Source organism: Marmota monax, unplaced genomic scaffold, assembly GCF_021218885.2.
Source record: "Marmota monax isolate L192 unplaced genomic scaffold, Marmota_monax_Labrador192_F-V1.1 WCK01_AAM20220418_F8-fsc00572, whole genome shotgun sequence".
Lineage (NCBI taxonomy): Eukaryota > Metazoa > Chordata > Mammalia > Rodentia > Sciuridae > Marmota > Marmota monax.
In genome coordinates, this window is record NW_026694402.1 from 174969 (window position 1) to 194955 (window position 19987).

Sequence of the window (19987 nt, forward strand, 5' to 3'; positions counted from 1 at the left end):
CAGACTGTGATATCAGATCACTTTCATCTTCTGCTGCTATTATGACCTACAACATGAATGATCTTTAACACAGTCCTGATTTTCTCTAATAGTTCTTTAGTTAAAAACATGGAAAAATATTACCAAGTTGATGGAATTTTAAAATGGTTTATTGAATAAATGAATGGATTGTGTCTTCTATTATAGTTCCTTTTCCATAGGAAAGAAGTAAAAAAAGGGAGTGAAAGGATAAGAACCTGAAGGATACTAAATTCTCTTTAATATCATGATCCTGAGTCAGACAATTTCCAACACTCTCAGATTGATATTTAAGAGATGTAACATTCAGCTTTTTTTTCCTATTACTAAAGGATGTTCCAGGATCTCAGAGATTCCAACAGCTCTCAGATCCAGGTATCTGAGTTTGTTCTGATGGGATTTCCAGGCATCCACAGCTGGCAGCACTGGCTCTCCCTACCCCTGGCTCTGCTCTACCTCTTAGCCCTTGGGGCCAACATCCTGATCCTGACCACCATCTACCAAGAGGCAAGTCTGCATCAGCCCATGTACCATTTCCTGGGCATCCTGGCTGTGGTGGACATGGGCCTGGCTACCACCATCATGCCCAAGATTTTGGCCATCTTATGGTTTAATGCTAAGGGCATCAGTCTCCCTGAGTGCTTTGCTCAGATGTATGCCATCCATTGTTTTGTGGCCATGGAGTCAGGCATCTTTGTCTGCATGGCTATAGATAGGTATGTAGCCATTTGCCAACCACTGAGATATCCATCAATTGTGACTGACTGTTTGTGATCAAAGCAACCTTATTCATGGCAGTTAGAAACTGTCTAAGTCCAATTTCAGTGTCCGTCTTAGCTGCTCAAAAAAATTACTGTCTTCATAATCAAATTGAGCACTGTTTTTGTACTAATCTTGGAGTCACTAGCCTCTCCTGTGATGACAGGAAAATCAACAGTATCAATCAGGTATTTCTGGCTTGGCTGATTATGGGAAGTGATCTGGGTTTGATTATTGTGTCATATGTTTTGATTCTTCGGTCTGTACTGAAGCTCAACTCCAAAGAAGCTGCATCCAAGGCTCTAAATACCTGCACTTCCCACCTCATCTTAATTCTTTTCTTCTACACTGTCATTGTTGTTATTTCCATCGCTCATACTGGAGGAATGAAACTTCCCCTCATCCCAGTTCTACTCAAAGTTCTACACAATGTTATTCCTCCTGCTCTCAACCCCATGGTGTATGCCCTCAAGAACAAGGAGCTCAGGCAGGGCTTATGCAAGTTGCTTAGGGTGAACATCAAGAGCAACTAACATGGAGAAGACATGCTTTTTATTTTCTCCACATAGTTACCCCACTGCAGTGTTCAGTGACCGCAAATATGAAAAGTTAATAATAGACATACAGTAGCATCTTTTCAATTTTCATAGGAAAGCTATGGCAGCAACAAAAGCTTCCGAACAATACATGTGGAGCTAATATTTGAAATCTCTGTATTACCCGTAAAAATCTCATGACAAGAGTAACATAATGATGCTATTCGTTTCAAGAAATTCAAGGGGAAGATGTGAAGAATTTACAATTTATTATATTATATATTTTCTATGACTAGAATGTTCAAATAATGTTGAGTAAATATGGTTAGAGCAAATATTTATCAATATCTACTATTAAACTGAGTGTATAGTACTTTTATTTTGATGTAATTACTGATAAAATAGGAGCTATTTTAATTAATATTTATTGATGCATTATAATTACATGAAATAATGAGATTCATTGAGTCATATTTGTACACACATATAACAAAATTAGTCACTTTCACTCCCCAATCCTTCCTCTTTTCCTCTCCTCTTCTGCCACTGAATTCCCTTTCTCAGCTCTATGCCTTCCTTATACTTTTATGAGAACCCCATTTTTTCACCCACTTTTTTCTAACCATGCACATATGAGAAAATATATAATGCTTGACCATGTGAGTCTGGCTTATTTCACTTAATATAATACTCTCAATTTTCATTCATTTTCCTGCAAAAGTCATAATTTTATTCTTATTTAAGGCTGAATAAAACTCCATTGTGTGTATATATATATATATATATATATATATATATATATATATATATATTGTGTTATCACATTTTCTTTATGAATTCATCTATTGACAGACACATAGATTGGTTAAATAAATTGGCTATTCTGAATTGCACTGATATAAAACATATATAGACACTGGAGTTGTGTCTCAGTTATGGAACACTTGCCTTGCATGAGTGAGGCACTAGGTTCAATCCTCGGAATGGCATAAAGATAAATAAAATTTGTATTGTGTCTATATACATCTAAAAATGTGTTTGCATTATATGTCACTATAGTATGCTGACTTTATTTCTTTGGTTTAATTACTAAAGAGCAATATTGCAGTGTCATATGGTGATTCCGTTTCTGGTCTTTTAAAAAATGTCTTATTATTGCATTATAGTTGCACATTATAATGGTGTTAATTTTGACATAATCACACATGCATAGAATGTAATTTGCTCCATTTCAGTTCCCAGTATTTTCTCTTTCCTTTCTCTCCTTCATTCTCACGTCCCCTTCATCTACTCTATTGGTCTTCCTTCTATTTATTTGTTTTTAAATTGATGATTTATAAACATAAACAAAAATAGAATTCCATATTGTATATTTACTTACATGCTTAGCATAATTTGGTCAATTTCATTCCTTTTATCATTGCTGTTCCCTTCCTCCTCAATCCCAACCTACCTCTACTCCACAGATCTTCCTTTTATTTTCATGAGATTCCCCCCACCACACACATTCTTTTCCCCTTATTTTACTATAGCTTCTGCATATTAAAGAAAACATTTGACCCTTGACTTTCCGATCCTGGCTTATTTCACTTAGCATGGTGTTCCATTATTTGCCTGCATATCCCATAATTTCATTATTCTTTATGACTGTGTAAAACTCCATTGTGCATACATACATACCATATTTTCTTTATCTATTCATCTACTGAAGGGTACTGAGAGCTGGTTTCATACCTTGGCTTTGTGTATTGTGCAGCTATAAATATTGATGTTCTTATATTAGTGCAGTGTGCTAAATTGAGTTATTTTGGATAAATACCAAGGAATAGGAAAACTGAATTACATTGTGGTTCCATTCCTAGTCTTTTGAAGAATATGGTAGGGATTAATTCAGCAGTTTATCATTTGTCTTATTATGTGTCATATCTTTATTTGAGCGACAAAGGACTTGAATATGCATTTCTCTGAAAAGTTATGCAAATCACTAACAAATAACTGAAAATATGCTTGATACTTTTATTCGTTAGGCAAATTCTATTTAAAACCACAATAACATATCATTACACCTACTAAAATGGCTATAACTAAAACTAGAAAGAAATCAGCAAATGTTGATATATTGTTGTTGAGATGTAAAATTGTAAGAACAAGCCCAGGGGCCTGCTGAGGGGCAGAGCCGCCCCCTCCCCCTGTGCCTGCAAGGTAGGTGGAACTGTGACCACCAACAGTACAGGCCCAGTGGCCCACAGAGGGGCAGAGCTGCCAACCATGCCTGCAAGGTAGGTGGACCTGCGACCCACAGGCAGAACAGGCGCAGCGGCCTGCTGAGGGGCAGAGCCGCCCCCTCCCCCCACACGTGCAAGGTAGGCGGAACTTTGATCACCAGCAAAACAGGCCCAGTGGCCCGTGGAGGGGCAGAGCTGCCAACCACGCCTGCAAGGTAGGTGGACCTCCGTCCCTCCGGCAGAAAAGGCCCAGCGGCCCGCGGAGGGGCAGAGCCGCCCCCCCGCGCATGCATGTTAGGCAGACCTGTGACCCACCAGCAGAACAGGCCCAGCATCCCGCAGAGGGGCAGAGCTGCCCCACGTGCCTGCAAGGTAGGTGGACCTGTGACCACCAACAGAACAGGCCAGACCTGCAACCGACAGACAGAACAGGCCCAGTGGCCAGTGGAGGGGCAGAGCCGCCGCCCGCGCATGCAAGGGAGACTTTGCAACTATACAAGAGCAATATAAATATACAGGGGGAAAATTTGATAGCACAACAGTTTCACCAAGCAGAAAAAAACGCAAGCAGTATGAAGAGACAAGGAAAGAAAGGACCACAAGCAATGCAGGTCAACTCAACGTTAAAAGAGGTAATATCTACAGAAGATGTAATGTCAGATAAAGATTTCAGGATATACATGCTTCAGATGATCTGGAGTCTCAAGGAAGACATTAGACAGCAAAATCAGACAATGAAAGATCACTTCAACAATGAATTACATAAACAAATCCAAGAAGCAAAAGATCAACTATACAGGGAGATAGAGGTTATAAAAAACAAACAAACAGAAATCCTAGAAATGCAGGAAACAATAAACCAACTTAAAAACTCAATTGAGAATACTACCAGCAGAGTAGAACACTTAGAAGATAGAACATCAGACAATGAAGACAAAGTATTTCAACTTGAAAAGAACATAGACAGCTCAGCAAGACTGTTAAGAAACCATAAGCAGAACATCCAAGAAATATGGGATAACATAAAGATACCAAACTTAAGAGTCATTGGGATACAGGAAGCGATAGAGGTCCAAACAAAAGGAATGAGCAATCTATTCAATGAAATAATACGAGAAAACTTCCCAGACTTGAAGAATGAGACAGAATCCCAAATCCTAGAAGCCTACAGGACGCCGAATGTGCAAAATCATAAGATATCCACACCTAGACACATTATAATGAAGATGCCCAACATACAGAATAAGGAGAGAATTTTAAAAGCTATAAGACAAAGGAAGCAGATTACATTTACAGGTAAGCCAATCAGGATAACAGCTAATCTTTCAACATGGACTCTGAAAGCTAGAAGATCCTGGAGTAACATATTTCAAACACTGAAAGAAAATGGGTTCCAACGAAGAATTGTGTATCCAGCGAAAATAAGCTTCAGGATGGAAGATGAAATTAAAACCTTCCACGAAAAACAAAAGTTAAAAGAATTTGCAGCTAGAAAACCATCTATTCAAAACATACTTGGCAAAACATTACAGGAAGAGGAAATGGAAAATAACAATGAAAACCAACAGTGGGAGGTAGGACACTAAAGGGGGGAAAATAATCAAAGAGGAAAACAAACCATGTTTAGTAACAGAAATAAACAAATATGGCTGGAAGAACAACCCATATCTCAATAATAACCCTAAATGTTAATGGCTTAAACTCGACAATTAAGAGACACAGGCTAGTAGAATGGATCACAAAACAAGACCCAACAATATGCTGCCTACAGGAGACGCATTTGATAGGAAAAGACATACATAGGCTGAAGGTGAAAGGTTGGGAAAAATCATATCACTCATATGGACTTCGGAAACAAGCAGGCGTGTCCATACTCATATCAAATAAAATAGATTTCAAGCCAAAGTTAATCAAAAGGGATAAAGAGGGACACTACATACTGCTCAAGGGAACCATACACCAACAAGACATAACAATCATAAATATATATGCCCCAAACAATGGTGCAGCTATGTTCATCAAGCAAACTCTTCTCAAGTTCAAGAGTCTAATAGACCACCATACAATAATCATGGGAGACTTCAACACACCTCTCTCACCACTGGACAGATCTTCCAAACAAAAGTTGAATAAGGAAACTATAGAACTCAATAACACAATTAATAATGAACAATAGGTTACTGAATGATCAATGGGTTATAGAAGATATCAAGGAGGAAATTAAAAAATTCTTAGAGATAAATGAAAACACAGACACAACATATTGGAATCTATGGGACACATTGAAAGCAGTTCTAAGAGGAAAATTCATTGCTTGGAGTTCATTCCTTAAAAATGAAAAAACCAACAAATAAATGATCTCATACTTCATCTCAAAATCCTAGAAAAAGAAGAGCAAAACAACAGCAAAAGAAGTAGAAGGCAAGAAATAATTAAAATCAGAGCTGAAATTAATGAAATCGAAACAAAAGAAACAATTGAAAAAATTGATAAAACTAAAAGTTGGTTTTTGAAAAAATAAATAAAATCGACAGACCCTTAGCCATGCTAATGAAGAGAAGAAGAGAGAGAAATCAAATTACTAGCATACGGGATGAAAAAGGCAATATCACAACAGACACTTCAGAAATACAGAAGATAATTAGAAATTATTTTCAATCCTTATACTCCAATAAATTAGAAGATAGTGAAGGCATCCATAAATTTCTTAAGTCATATGATCTGCCCAGATTGAGTCAGGAGGATATAGACAACCTAAACAGACCAATATCAATAGAGTAAATAGAAGAAACCATCAAAAGACTACTAACTAAGAAAAGCCCAGGACCAGATGGGTATACAGCAGAGTTTTACAAAACCTTTAAAGAGGAACTAATACCAATACGTTTCAAGCTACTTCAGGAAATAGAAAAAGAGGGAGAACTTCCAAATTCATTCTACGAGGCCAACATCACCCTGATTCCTAAACCAGACAAAGACACTTCAAAGAAAGAAAACTACAGACCAATATCCCTACTGAATTTAGATGCAAAAATCCTCAATAAAATTCTGGCGAATCGGATACAAAAACATATCAAAAGAGTTGTGCACCATGATCAAGTAGGATTCATCCCCAGGATGCAAGGCTGGTTCAATATACAGAAATCAATAAATATTATTCACCACATCAATAGACTTAAAAATAAGAACCATATGATCATCTCAATAGATGCGGAAAAAGCATTCGACAAAGTACAGCATCCCTTTATGTTCTAAACTCTAGAAAAACTAGGGATAACAGGAACGTACCTCAATATTGTAAAAGCAATCTATGTTAAGCCTCAGGCTAGCATCATTCTGAATGGAGAAAAATTGAAGGCATTCCCTCTAAAATCTGGAACAAGACAGGGATGCCCTCTCTCACCACTTCTGTTCAACATAGTTCTCGAAACAATGGCCAGATCAATTAGACAGATGAAAGAAATTAAAGGCACAAAAATAGGAAAAGGAGAACTTAAATTATTACTATTTTCAGGTGACATGATTATATACCTAGCAGACCCAAAAGGGTATACAAAGAAACTATTAGAGCTAATAAATGAATTCAGCAAAGTGGCAGGATATAAAATCAACATGCATAAATCAAAGAAATTCCTGTATATCAGCGACAAATCCTCTGAAATGGAAATGAGGACAACCACTCCATTCACAATATCTTCAAAAAAATAAAATAATTGGGAATCAACCTAACAAAAGAGGTGAAAGACTTATACAATGAAAACTACAGAACCCTAAAGAGAGAAATAGAAGAAGATCTTAGAAGATGGAAAAATATACCCTGTTCATGGATAGGCAGAACTAACATCATCAAAATGACGATATTACCAAAAGTTCTCTATAGGTTTAATGCAATGCCAATCAAAATCCCAACAGCATTTCTTGTAGAAATAGAGAAAGCAACCATGAAATTCATATGGAAAAATAAAAGACCCAGAATAGCAAAAACAATGCTAAACAGGAAGTGTGAATCAGGCGGTATAGCGATACCAGACTTCAAACTATACTACAGAGCAATAGTAACAAAAACAGCATGGTACTGGTACCAACACAGGGGGGTGGACCAATGGTACAGAATAGTGGACACAGAAACCAATCCACACAGCTACAACTATCTTATATTTGATAAAGGGGCTAGAAGCATGCAATGGAGGAAGGATAGCATCTTCAACAAATGGTGCTGGGAAAACTGGAAATCCACATGCCACAAAATGAAACTGAATCCCTTTCTCTCGCCATGCACGAAACTTAATTCAAAATGGATCAAGGAGCTTGATATCAAATCAGAGACACGCCATCTGATAGAAGAAAAAGTTGTCTACGATCTACATACTGTGGGGTTGGGCTCCAAATTCCTCAATAGGACACCCATAGCACAAAAGTTAATAACTAGAATCAACAAATGGGACTTAATCAAACTAAAAAGTTTTTTCTCAGCAAAATAAGAGAGGTAAATAGGGAGCCTACATCCTGGGAACAAATCTTACTCCTCACACTTCAGATAGAGCCCTAATATCTAGAGTATACAAAGAACTCAAAAAATTAGACAATAAGAGAACAAATAACCCAATCAAAAAACGGGCCAAGGACCTGAACAGACACTTCTCAGAGGAGGACATACTATCAATCAACAAGTACATGAAAAAATGCTCACCATCTCTAGCAGTCAGAGAAATACGAATAAAACCACCCTAAGATACCATCTCACTCCAGTAAGATTGGCAGCCATTATGAATTCAAACAGCAACAAGTGCTGGCGAGGATGTGGGGAAAAGTGTACACTCGTACATTGCTGGTGGGACTTCAAATTGGTGCAGCCAATTTGGAAAGCAGTATGGAGATTTCTTGGAAAGCTGGGAATGGAACCACCATTTGACCCAGCTATTCCCCTTCTCGGTCTATTCCCTAAAGACCTAAAAAGAGCATGCTACAGGGACACTGCTACATCGATGTTCATAGCAGCACAATTCACAATAGCAAGACTGTGGAACCAACCTAGATGCCCTTCAATAGACAAATGGATAAAAAAAATGTGGCATTTATACACAATGGAGTATTACTCTGCATTAAAAAATGACAAAATCATAGAATTTGCAGGGAAATGGGTGGCATTAGAGCAGATTATGCTAAGTGAAGCTAGCCAATCCCTAAAAAACAAATGCCAAATGTCTTCTTTGATATAAGGAGAGTAACTAAGAACAGAGTAGGGACGAAGAGCATGAGAAGAAGATTAACATTAAACTGGGATGAGAGGTGGGAGGGAAAGGGAGAGAGAAGGGAAATTGCATGGAAATGGAAGGAGACCCTCACGGTTATACAAAATTTCATACCAGACGAAGTGAGGGGAAAGGGGAAAATAATACAAGGGGGAGAAATGAATGACAGTAGAGGGGGGTATAGAGAGAAGAGGGGAGGGGAGGGGAGGGGAGGGGGGATAGTAGAGGATAGGAAAGGCAACAGAATACAACAGACACTAGTATGGCAATATGTAAATCAATGGATGCGTAACTGATGTGATTCTGCAACTTGTATATGGGGTAAAAATGGGAGTTCATAACCCACTTGAATCAAATTGTGAAATATGATATATCAAGAACTATGTAATGTTTTGAACAACCAAGAATAAAAAAATTAAAAATAAGAGATGTAAAATTGTACCATAGCTCTGAAAATGATCATCACACAGTAATTGTAATGATGATAGGTTCCAACATTTAACTCTGGTGTATAAATCCATCATCACTGAGATCATATGTCAGAACAAAAACTTATACATCAATGTTTATAGTAGCACTATTACTCAAAAAGTGGAAAGACACTACAAGTATATTTAAGTTCCTGAATGGATAAACAAAATTTAATATTATTATGTATATAAAAATTATTCCATCAAAATATAACTGTGAGGTAAGATAATATTTTAACTATAATCACTATTTTGCTCTTTGTTATGTATCGCATCACATCATCTTGTAAATCTTGATATACACAATGAAACTTTATCTTTGAAAAGTTCTATTCAGTTTAGGAGTTAAGAGTTTGCTGCATATTACAAAAACAAATCAAACATTAGTGCAGTAATAATTCAAAATAATTAAAAAATTAATGAACCAAATGAACAAAACTTACAAAGTACTCGTACATGCTACACATACACTTGTTTTATGTATACTACATGTATAGTTTCTTTCCACATTTTTAATTGTTATATTAGAGTTGTACATAATAATGGGATTTGTTGTTATGTACATGTACAGAATATTAAAAGATATTTTGGCCAATATCACTCCTTAGCACTTCCCCCATTCCTTTCCTACCTTTCATTCATGGTCCTTTTCCTTTACTTATCTCCCTTTGATTTTTATGAGATCTCCAACCCCCACATTTCTTTTCCTTTTTCCTCTCTACCTTCCACATAAGAGAGAAAACATACAAATCTTCACCTTTTGAGTTTGGCTTGTTTCATCTAACACAATTGCTTCTAGTTTCATCCATTTTCCTGGAAATTACATAATTTTATTTTTCTTTATGGCTGAATAAATCTCTACTGTGTATATATACCATATCTACTTTATTGATTCATCTTTTGATGGACATTTGGCTAGTTCTATAGTTTGTGTTGTTATAAACATGGGTATGAATGTGCCACTATAGTATGATGACTTTCTTTTGGATAAATACTGAGGACTGGTATACATGGGTTATATGGTAGTTTCATGCCTAGTCTTTTGAGGAACCTCTACACTGATTTCCATAATGGTTGTACTAATCACTACCCCACCAACATGTAAAAGTGTTCATTTTTATCCCCTTCCTCTCAATATTTATTATTAGTAGTATTATTGAAGACTGCCATTCTGACTAGTGTGAGATTAAATCTCAGTGTAGTTTTGATTTGCATTTTATTAATTGCTAATGATTTAAATATTTTTCATATATTTATTAACCTTTCATATTTCTTTTTAAAAGTGTCTGTTTATTTACCCATTTATTAATTGGGTTATTTGCTTTTTACGTTTTTGTTTGTTTCCTTCTTCATCTATTCTTAATATTAATCCTCTGTCAGAAGAGTGGTTCACAAAGGTTTTCTTTCACTCTGTAATTCTTTCTTCATATTCCTAAAGTTCTCTTTTGCTGTGAAGAAGTCTTTAATTTTGTTTAAATGCTTTTATTTTAATTATGCATTACAGTAAAGTATATTTTGACATATTTATACAAACATGGTTTGTTTTATGCTATCCAATTAATCATCTTTTGACTATTTCCTGAGCTTTAGGGCTCCTATTGAGAAAGTTATTGTCTATGCCTATATATTGTTTTTTGACCCTACATTTTCTTCTAGGAGTTCCATATTTTGTGGTCTAATTCCTAGGTCTTTGATCCACTTTGAATTGATTTTTGTGCAGGATGAAAGATAAAGGTCTAGTTTCATTCCTCTATATGTGGATAACAAATTTTCTCAGCAACATTTTAAAACAATGTGTATTTTTTAAAAAATGTGTATTTTCTCCAAAGTATGTTTTAGGTACCTTTGTCAGGTTTCATTAAAAAAGTGTACCTGTACTTTTCTGAGTTTCTCTGATGTCATAATATACATCATCAAACTCACTTGAAAATAATTTTTTTTGAAAACCAGAGTCCCTGCTATGTAATGTTTCTTTTTTATAGTTACATTCTGCTTTGGTGAGTACTAACTACTGTAAATTCATGAAACCATAAATTAATAAGAAACATATAAATGCATATGTGTGAGTGATTAAAATGTTTTATACAAGTAATGTTTTCCTCTTGTCTCCAACAGGCCTTAAGCAGAAACAAATCTGTAATATTAGGAAAATTATGAATTTTTATTCAAATTATCTTGTGTTGATTATCATTCCCCTCCATCTACACATGGCCACCTTCAAGCACATGTACTGACATAGGCATAATAAATTATTCATGTACTAATGTGGTATCATATCATGCAGGTGGTAAAGATGAAAAGCAACCTCTGTTTTCCTGCTTCCATATGAATTATCTTGACTCTTCATCAGCATCTGTGTCCTAAAGCTGTTAAATATCCCTTTGGGGTTTTGTTTAAAGGCTTAGTTCAGTCCTACAGCTATCAAGGGAATTAGATATTTAGGGCTATGCATGTATATATGTTGCAGAATTCTGATTTTTTAAAATACCAAACCCAGATTGCTTGGACCAGATTGTATCCTGCTTACTCTTTCTACACGCAGAAATTAGGTAATAAAGGGCATGAAAAGACAAAGTAGTGTCAGAAATCTTTTAGTTGTTGTTTTTAATAACAGAGATATTTTGTTTGAGTGCACACTGTTTGAATATACACTAATTGGTTACAATATTCTCAGAAATGCAGATTTGATCTACATCACCCAGTTTAAGACATTAATGTTGTAAAAGTTGGCTTTGTCTTGGGAAATATTTACTTCCCAAATTCTCATGTTTCAATTAAAGGTGACTTTTCATGATGATTGTGAATATTTATTCTTTCAATGACCAAAGAAAAATCTCCAGGAGTGCTAGAAAACAGATTAAATTACACCATGATGAGTAGAAATAGCTTGAGAGGAGTTTGGTCAATTTCAGAACACTCTCATTTCTTACCTGCACTCAAAAAAAAAAAGAATGTAATTTACTTACTTCATAGCAAGTCTCTCTAGAGAACAATTATGACTCTCTTTCATCCACTTTTGATGGCAAAACTGACTTAGATGAACCTACTACCAAGAGACTTGATCATAGGTTGTAAAGATTGAGGATGTTCAAGTGTGGACACAGACTTATTTTCTATGAGTTCAGGAGTGAAGACAGATTACAAATGCTTTGAAAGTTGTATTTCCTATGGTGATAATTGTGTTTATTGTTATTACTTCAATGAACCTAATTAGTCACAGCATAATATGAGTCTATTTTCCTTACAGAAAATTAAAATCAAACAGTATTTAAAACATCTTAAATTTGTGCTGAAAAAGTCTAATTTGATTGTAGTTATTGCCACATTTCATGGTATTGCCTTGGATCTTTCCTCAACAACATGAGAATACATTGAATATAAGAACTAGGTGTTCTCATGTATTAGAAGTTAAAATCATATTTATAAAGGAATTGTGTGAATCATAAATGGGATAATTATGTCTCACATTTAGGAAATAAATTCTTCAGAATACAGAACAAATCATCTCAAAGATGTATTTCCTATTCTCTGTTCACAGGTATCCACATTTCCCTTATTTTTTTTTTACTTAGTTTCTGTTACAAAACAAATATGAACTAAGATTTGATCATTGAAATAAACTGAGAGGAAGTAACAAGTAATGATCTTACATTTTAAAGTAATTTGTGACAATTTTGAACTTAAGGAATAATGTATAAATTTTATTTATTTTGTAGACTTTTAAAATTGTAATAAACAATTGAATAGAAAGGCAAAGTTGATCTACAGTATTAGCTCTTACTTGATTGCCTTTGAGGAGAAGGGAAACAGAAAGTGATGTTCAGGAACATGATAGAAGTGAGTCCATTTCTTATTCACATGAGTGTACTCACTGCTTGTTCATGCACTGAACTTACATGAATGCTTTCTTCATCCATGTTTGTACCCTTTTGATACATAATACATATTAAAACTAGTAAGAATGCATTTTAAAGTATACCTCGTTTTTATAGTAACCAATTATAAGTTACATACATTTTAATGTACATCTATTAATATACATATATGAAAGATTTAATTTAATTTTTAATGAAAAAATTTTCAAGGAAATTTGAAAAATGTATTATTGAACACAAACAGTAAATAAAAATTAAGAAACCAGACAGAAAAATTTGATGACAAATTTTTGGATACAAAAAGTTGGATACATAAAGAAATACTTTCTTATTATGCAAATTTATCTTATTCTTTGTCCATAATGTAAATTACTTGTTTTTTTGTTAAACTTGCAATTTTGACTATAGTCCTTAACAGTGCTGTTGAATAGGAAACAAAGCATCAGATAAAATGCTCTGATTAAGTAGATTATCCATATTTCAATTTTGTACTGTGGACTAAATACAGTGAGGAAGTCAATTACAATTTTTCCTATTATTTTACTTGTGGGAAGTTATCAAACTGATAAACACATAGGATGAAACAATTTGGTACTATCAGTTTGAATTACACTGTGTCAAGCATGTTATCTACTGATTCTAAAAGAGATATTGAGATAGTGTTTCCTGTCTTTGGTTTCTACAATTGACTGACTTTGATGTTTCCTCCTAACTTTTTTAGTAGGTTTTTATGTTTGCATGATTTGTGATTTCCAAAAGATCTTTTTTAGGTATATTTTGGCTTATGGGTTTTCTTTTTCTTTTTTTTTATAATTTCTTTTTTTTATCTTTTTTATTGTTAGTTGTTGAAAACATTACAAAGCTCTTGACATATCATATTTCATATGTTTAATTCAAGCAGATTATGAACTCATGGGTTTTCTTTTACATATTTTTATTGCACACATATACATTTTTGCATATACATTATATAAATTGTATCTGTGAAATAAGGTGATTTGTAGTAGGTCTTAATGAATTGATTTTACTTTATTTTATTTGTTTTTTTGAAGCACCTCAATGTTTATTGCAGCTCAATTCACAATAGCTAAACTATGGAACCAACCTAAGTGTCCTTCAATAGATGAATGGAGAAAGAAAATGTGGTGTATATATTCAATGGAACATTATTCAGATTTTTAAAAATTGCTTATATTTTTAAATACATGACAATGGGATGCATCACAATTCTTACTATACATATAGAACACAATTTTTTATATGTCTGTATATAAAGTGTGTTCACACCAATTCATATCTTCATACATGTACTTTGTATAATAATGTCCATCACATTCCACCATTATTGCTAATCCCATGCCTCCTCCCTGTCCTTCCCACCACAATACACACCAATATATACACACACCAATATAATAATACCTAAAGTCTATTATGATATCACATTTATTGATTCATTAATCTGCTCATTAATTCTCAAATGATATTTAGCATCTGCTATGTGCACCATACCATGTCAAATGTGGCCAACATAAATAATACGCAATATGTTCAAATATTATAGTTGTGTTTTTATGGGTGATTCAAAACTATAAATATATAATCATGATACCATTATATTCAAATAACAACAGATATAGATTCCATCAGCCTATATATTCCTTCCTACAAGCCTTCCAATTTCCTAGTTACATGATGTTATGGTGAACTGAAGTGTGGTCCGCTATCTTCTCCAAAAGAGCTGAGTTTTCCTATAAAAGGGATTCCTGATGTGGTGGGAAAGAGGGTGAGGTCACAGCATCAAAGAAAGAACTGCAAAATCACAAAGCAAAAGAATGTTAGCGTGATGTGAATAGGAAATGAGAAATAACAACTGAATTGAACTCTGATCTGGCAGAATACCAGCAAGGTTTCTGGTATAAGAACATTTGTCTTTTCCCTTTAGAAGTTGTTCTTGATCACCTACTTGCCATTTTTGTATATTCCTGCATGATTCTAACATTTTATTTTAACACAAGAAAAGAGCTTTGAGCAATACTCTTATTAAAATATTCGTCCTATGTTTCTTTGCTACTTCCAGTAGAAGTTGCCTTCTCATTGTCATTCTTCAGTGCAAAACAGGGAAGTAGGGAAAGAACAGCAAATGAAGAACAATGAGGTATGTCTGATTTGTCCACCAGCCTAAGTAATATAAACCATCTTCTTTTGATGTCTGAAAGTTTATTCAAAGTAGACATTTCAACTCATAATATGTACAGGTGAACATTATATATGAACAAGGCCAAAGATGAGGCACTCTAAAAGAAGGGGATTTGAATCAACATTCACATTGAAGTATGACATTCCCAGTAACCTTTGTTACTCAAATCTAAGACACTCATAGCCATTTCATTATTTCAACAATTTGCATATTGGTGGCTACTTTTTAACAATAATTGGAAGTGTTTTGGAAATACCTGTGAACAGTGCTAATTAAGAATGTCTGCAAAGAAGCAAAGGGGTCAGAGAAGAGCACCCAAAATTGATACTCTCAATGATGCTCACTCATCCACAGTCTTGATAGAGCTTTCCAAAGCCATTTATTAAGACTGAGTGAGTTGTCAAAGATAAGCAGATTAGAATATGAACTTTAAAACAAAAGTCTGAATTCAGAGTGAAAAATAAGAAGACAATTGTGGAGTAAGTAACTCTAAAACAAATTTATGAAAGTAAGTGATGAGAAGATAGGATTTTGTAAAAAATATACTTAAAGAGAAATAAATACATTTTTCTAATTAAATATATTTAATAATGTAACTTCATTCATTTTAAGGACAAATGAGGATGTCATTGGGATGAAGAAGAAAGTACTCACCAGGTCTACACCTGCATTGCATCCTCTGTTAGTTCTTTCATTCTAAACTGCAATATTTTAAAAAACTTTGCATCTAATTTTTATTCTTAAAATTTGAAATCTTCAAAACAGAAGAAAAAGCACACGGTAACATTTTGTAAGAATGCATATTGTACATCCATTTTAAATTTTTGCACCAAAAATTGGCAAATATTTATATTAAAGAATTATGTTATTGAGGTATGTTCCTGTTATCCCTAGTTTTTCTAGAGTTTTGAACATAAAGGGATGCTGTACTTTGTCGAATGCTTTTTCCGCATCTATCGAGATGATCATATGGTTCTTATTTTTAAGTCTATTGATGTGGTGAATAACATTTATTGATTTCTGTATATTGAACCAGCCTTGCATCCCAGGGATGAATCCTACTTGATCATGGTTCACAATTTTTTTGATATGTTTCTGTATCCGATTCACCAGAAGTTTATTGAGGATTTTTGCATCTAGGTTCATTAGAGATATTGGTCTGTAGTTTTCTTTCTTTGAAGTGTCTTTGTCTGGTTTAGGTATCAGGGTGATGTTGGCCTTGTAGAATGAATTTGGAAGTTCTCATTCTTTTTCTATTTCCTGAAGTAGCTTGAAATGCTAAGCCTCAGGCTAGCATCATTCTGAATGGAGAAAAACTGAAGGCATTCCCTCTAAAATCGGGAACAAGACAGGGATGTCCTCTCTCACCACTTCTGTTCAACATAGCTCTCAAAACACTGGCCAGAGCAATTAGACAGATGAAAGAAATTAAAGGCATAAAAATAGGAAAAGAAGAACTCAAATGATCACTATTTGCAGATGACATGATTATATACCTAGCAGACCCAAAAGGGTCTACAAATAAACTATTAGAGCTAATAAATGATTTCAGCAAAGTGGCAGGCTATAAAATCAACACGCATAAATCAAAGACATTCCTGTATATCAGCGACAAATCCTCTGAAATGGAAATGAGGACAACCACTCCATTCACAATATCCTCAAAAAAAAAAATACTTGGGAATCAACCTAACAAAAGAGGTGAAAGACTTATACAATGAAAACTACAGAACCCTAAAGAGAGAAATAGAAGAAGATCTTAGAAGATGGAAAAATATACCCTGTTCATGGATAGGCACAACTAACATCATCAAAATGACGATATTACCAAAAGTTCTCTATAGGTTTAATGCAATGCCAATCAAAATCCCAAAGGCATTTCTTGTAGAAATAGAGAAAGCAATCATGAAATTCATATGGAAAAATAAAAGACCCAGAATAGCAAAAACAACGCTAAGCAGGAAGTGTGAATCAGGTGGTATAGCGATACCAGACTTCAAACTATTCTCCAGAGCAATAGTAACAAAAACAGCATGGTACTGGTACCAAAACAGGCGGGTGGACCAATGGTACAGAATAGAGGACACAGAAACCAATCCACAAAACTACAACTATCTTATATTTGATAAATGGGGCTAGAAGCATGCAATGGAGGAAGGATAGCATCTTCAACAAATGGTGCTGGGAAAAGTAGAAATTCATATGCAACAAAATGAAACTGAATCCCTTTCTCTCGCCCTGCACAAAAGTTAATTCAAAATGGATCAAGGAGCTTGATATCAAATCAGAGACATGCCGTCTCATAGAAGAAAAAGTTGGCTACGATCTACATTCGGAGGGGTCCGGCTCCAAATTCCTCAATAGGACACCCATAGCACAAAAGTTAATAACTAGAATCAACAAATGGGACTTACTTAAACTAAAAAGTTTTTTCTCTGCAAAAGAAACAATAAGAGAGGTAAATAGGGAGCCTACATCCTGGGAACAAATCTTTACTCCTCACACTTCAGATAGAGCCCTAATATCTAGAGTATACAAAGAACTCAAAAAATTAGACAATAAGAGAACAAATAACCCAATCAAAAAATGGGCCAAGGACCTGAACAGACACTTCACAGAGGAGGACATACAATCAATCAACAAGTACATGAAAAAATGCTCACCATCTCTAGCAGTCAGAGAAATATGAATCAAACCACCCTAAGATACCATCTCACTCCAGTAAGATTGGCAGCCATTATGAAGTCAAACAGCAGCATGTGCTGGCGAGGATGTGGGGAAAAGGGTACACTTGTACATTGCTGGTGGGACTGCACATTGGTGCAGCCAATTTGGAAAGCAGTATGGAGATTTCTTGGAAAGCTGGGAATGGAACCACCATTTGACCCAGCTATTCCCCTTCTCGGTCTATTCCCTAAAGACCTAAAAAGAGCATGCTACAGGGACACTGCTACATCGATGTTCACAGCAGCACAATTCACAATAGCAAAACTGTGGAACCAACCTAGACGCCCTTCAATAGATGAATGGATAAAAAAATGTGGCATTTATACACAATGGAGTATTACTCTGCATTAAAAAATGACAAAATCATAGAATTTGCAGGGAAATGGATGGCATTAGAGCAGATTATGCTAAGTGAAGCTAGCCAATCCCTAAAAAACAAATGCCAAATGTCTTCTTTGATATAAGGAGAGTAACTAAGAACAGAGTAGGAACGAAGAGCATGAGAAGAAGATTAACATTAAACAGGGATGAGAGGTGGGAGGGAAAGGGAGAGAGAAGGGAAATTGCATGGAAATGGAAGGAGACCCTCAGGGTTATACAAAATTTCATACCAGACGAAGTGAGGGGAAAGGGGAAAATAATACAAGGGGGAGAAATGAATGACAGTAGATGGGGTAGAGAGAGAAGAGGGGAGGGGAGTGGAGGTGAGGGAGGATAGTAGAGGATAGGAAAGGCAGCAGAATACAACAGACACTAGTATGGCAACGTGTAAATCAATGGATGTGTAACTGATATGATTCTGCAATCTGTATATGCGGTAAAAATGGGAGTTCATAACCCACTTGAATCAAAGTGTGAAATATGATATGTCAAGAACTATGTAATGTTTTGAACAACCAACAATAAAAAATTAAAAAAAATATTTAGGATCACTGCTCTAGTAATCAAAATTAACAAAGAGAAAAGAAATACTGCACATTTTAGATTCAGGGGTTTAAATGTGTTACCAGTGGTACATTGATGATTTAACTGTATGTTCCCTTGACTTGTAATTAAAAGGCTTGGGTTTGAGCCCCCAAAAAAGAATTATATTAAGTAGAAAATGTTTTGGTGTTAGTAAGTAATTTATGAAAGCAGTTATATAAATGCATATATTTTGTGCTTTTTAAAAAATTATAGTCATTGACTGAAGCATGATAATAAGGACTTCAAGAACCATATGTTCAAGTAGATCAAGAAGGTGTAAATTACTATAAAATATAGTTAATGAAATTTAAAGATCATTTGGGATGCTAAACTACAGTATGGCCTTTTATAGTTGTTTGGCTTTAGAAAGGTGTTTACAATTTTGATACATCAGTGTCCTTAGTATAAAGTGGGTCTACTTTGCTTCATACAAGTTTACCAAAATTTAAAAGAGCCTATTGGTACTTTATAAAGTCTCATGTACCTGAATAAAAAAGAACTCATTAACATATGTCCTATAATCTAAGCTCTTAAGAAGAAGTCAACATGCATGAAAGCTTCTAACAAATATAAATATTAGGTCTCGAAGCAACCAACTTATTAGCAAAGCCAAATCTCACAGTCAGACAATGATCTAATAATGTCCACACTGTTGTAATTCAATGACTTTCTACTTGAAGGTCATAAACAAAATACTGATATAGTCTATTCCTCACTTATGAGAAGAAGGAAAAAGTTTGAGGTGCATTATGGAATTTTAGGGATGAGACTGAGAATGTTGCACTTATCACAGTTTCACTTTTGTAAGAAAAGTTAATTGAGTGTGAATGTCAGAACAGGAATGATAAAGACACAGAATCAATGATAAAGAATTATTATCCTGGGTGAGGCACTTTCCAACACTCTCACACTGACAGTTAAGGGGTGTAACATTCAGCTTTTTTCCCTCTTACTAAAGG

The 19987-nt window shown here is 34.8% G+C and overlaps 1 pseudogene; it reads left to right on the top strand.

Annotated features, from left to right (window-relative positions):
* Nucleotides 1–351: 351 nt before the first annotated feature.
* On the top strand, nucleotides 352–1310 carry LOC124109509 (putative olfactory receptor 56B2; annotated as a pseudogene).
* The last annotated feature ends 18677 nt before the right edge of the window (nucleotides 1311–19987 follow it).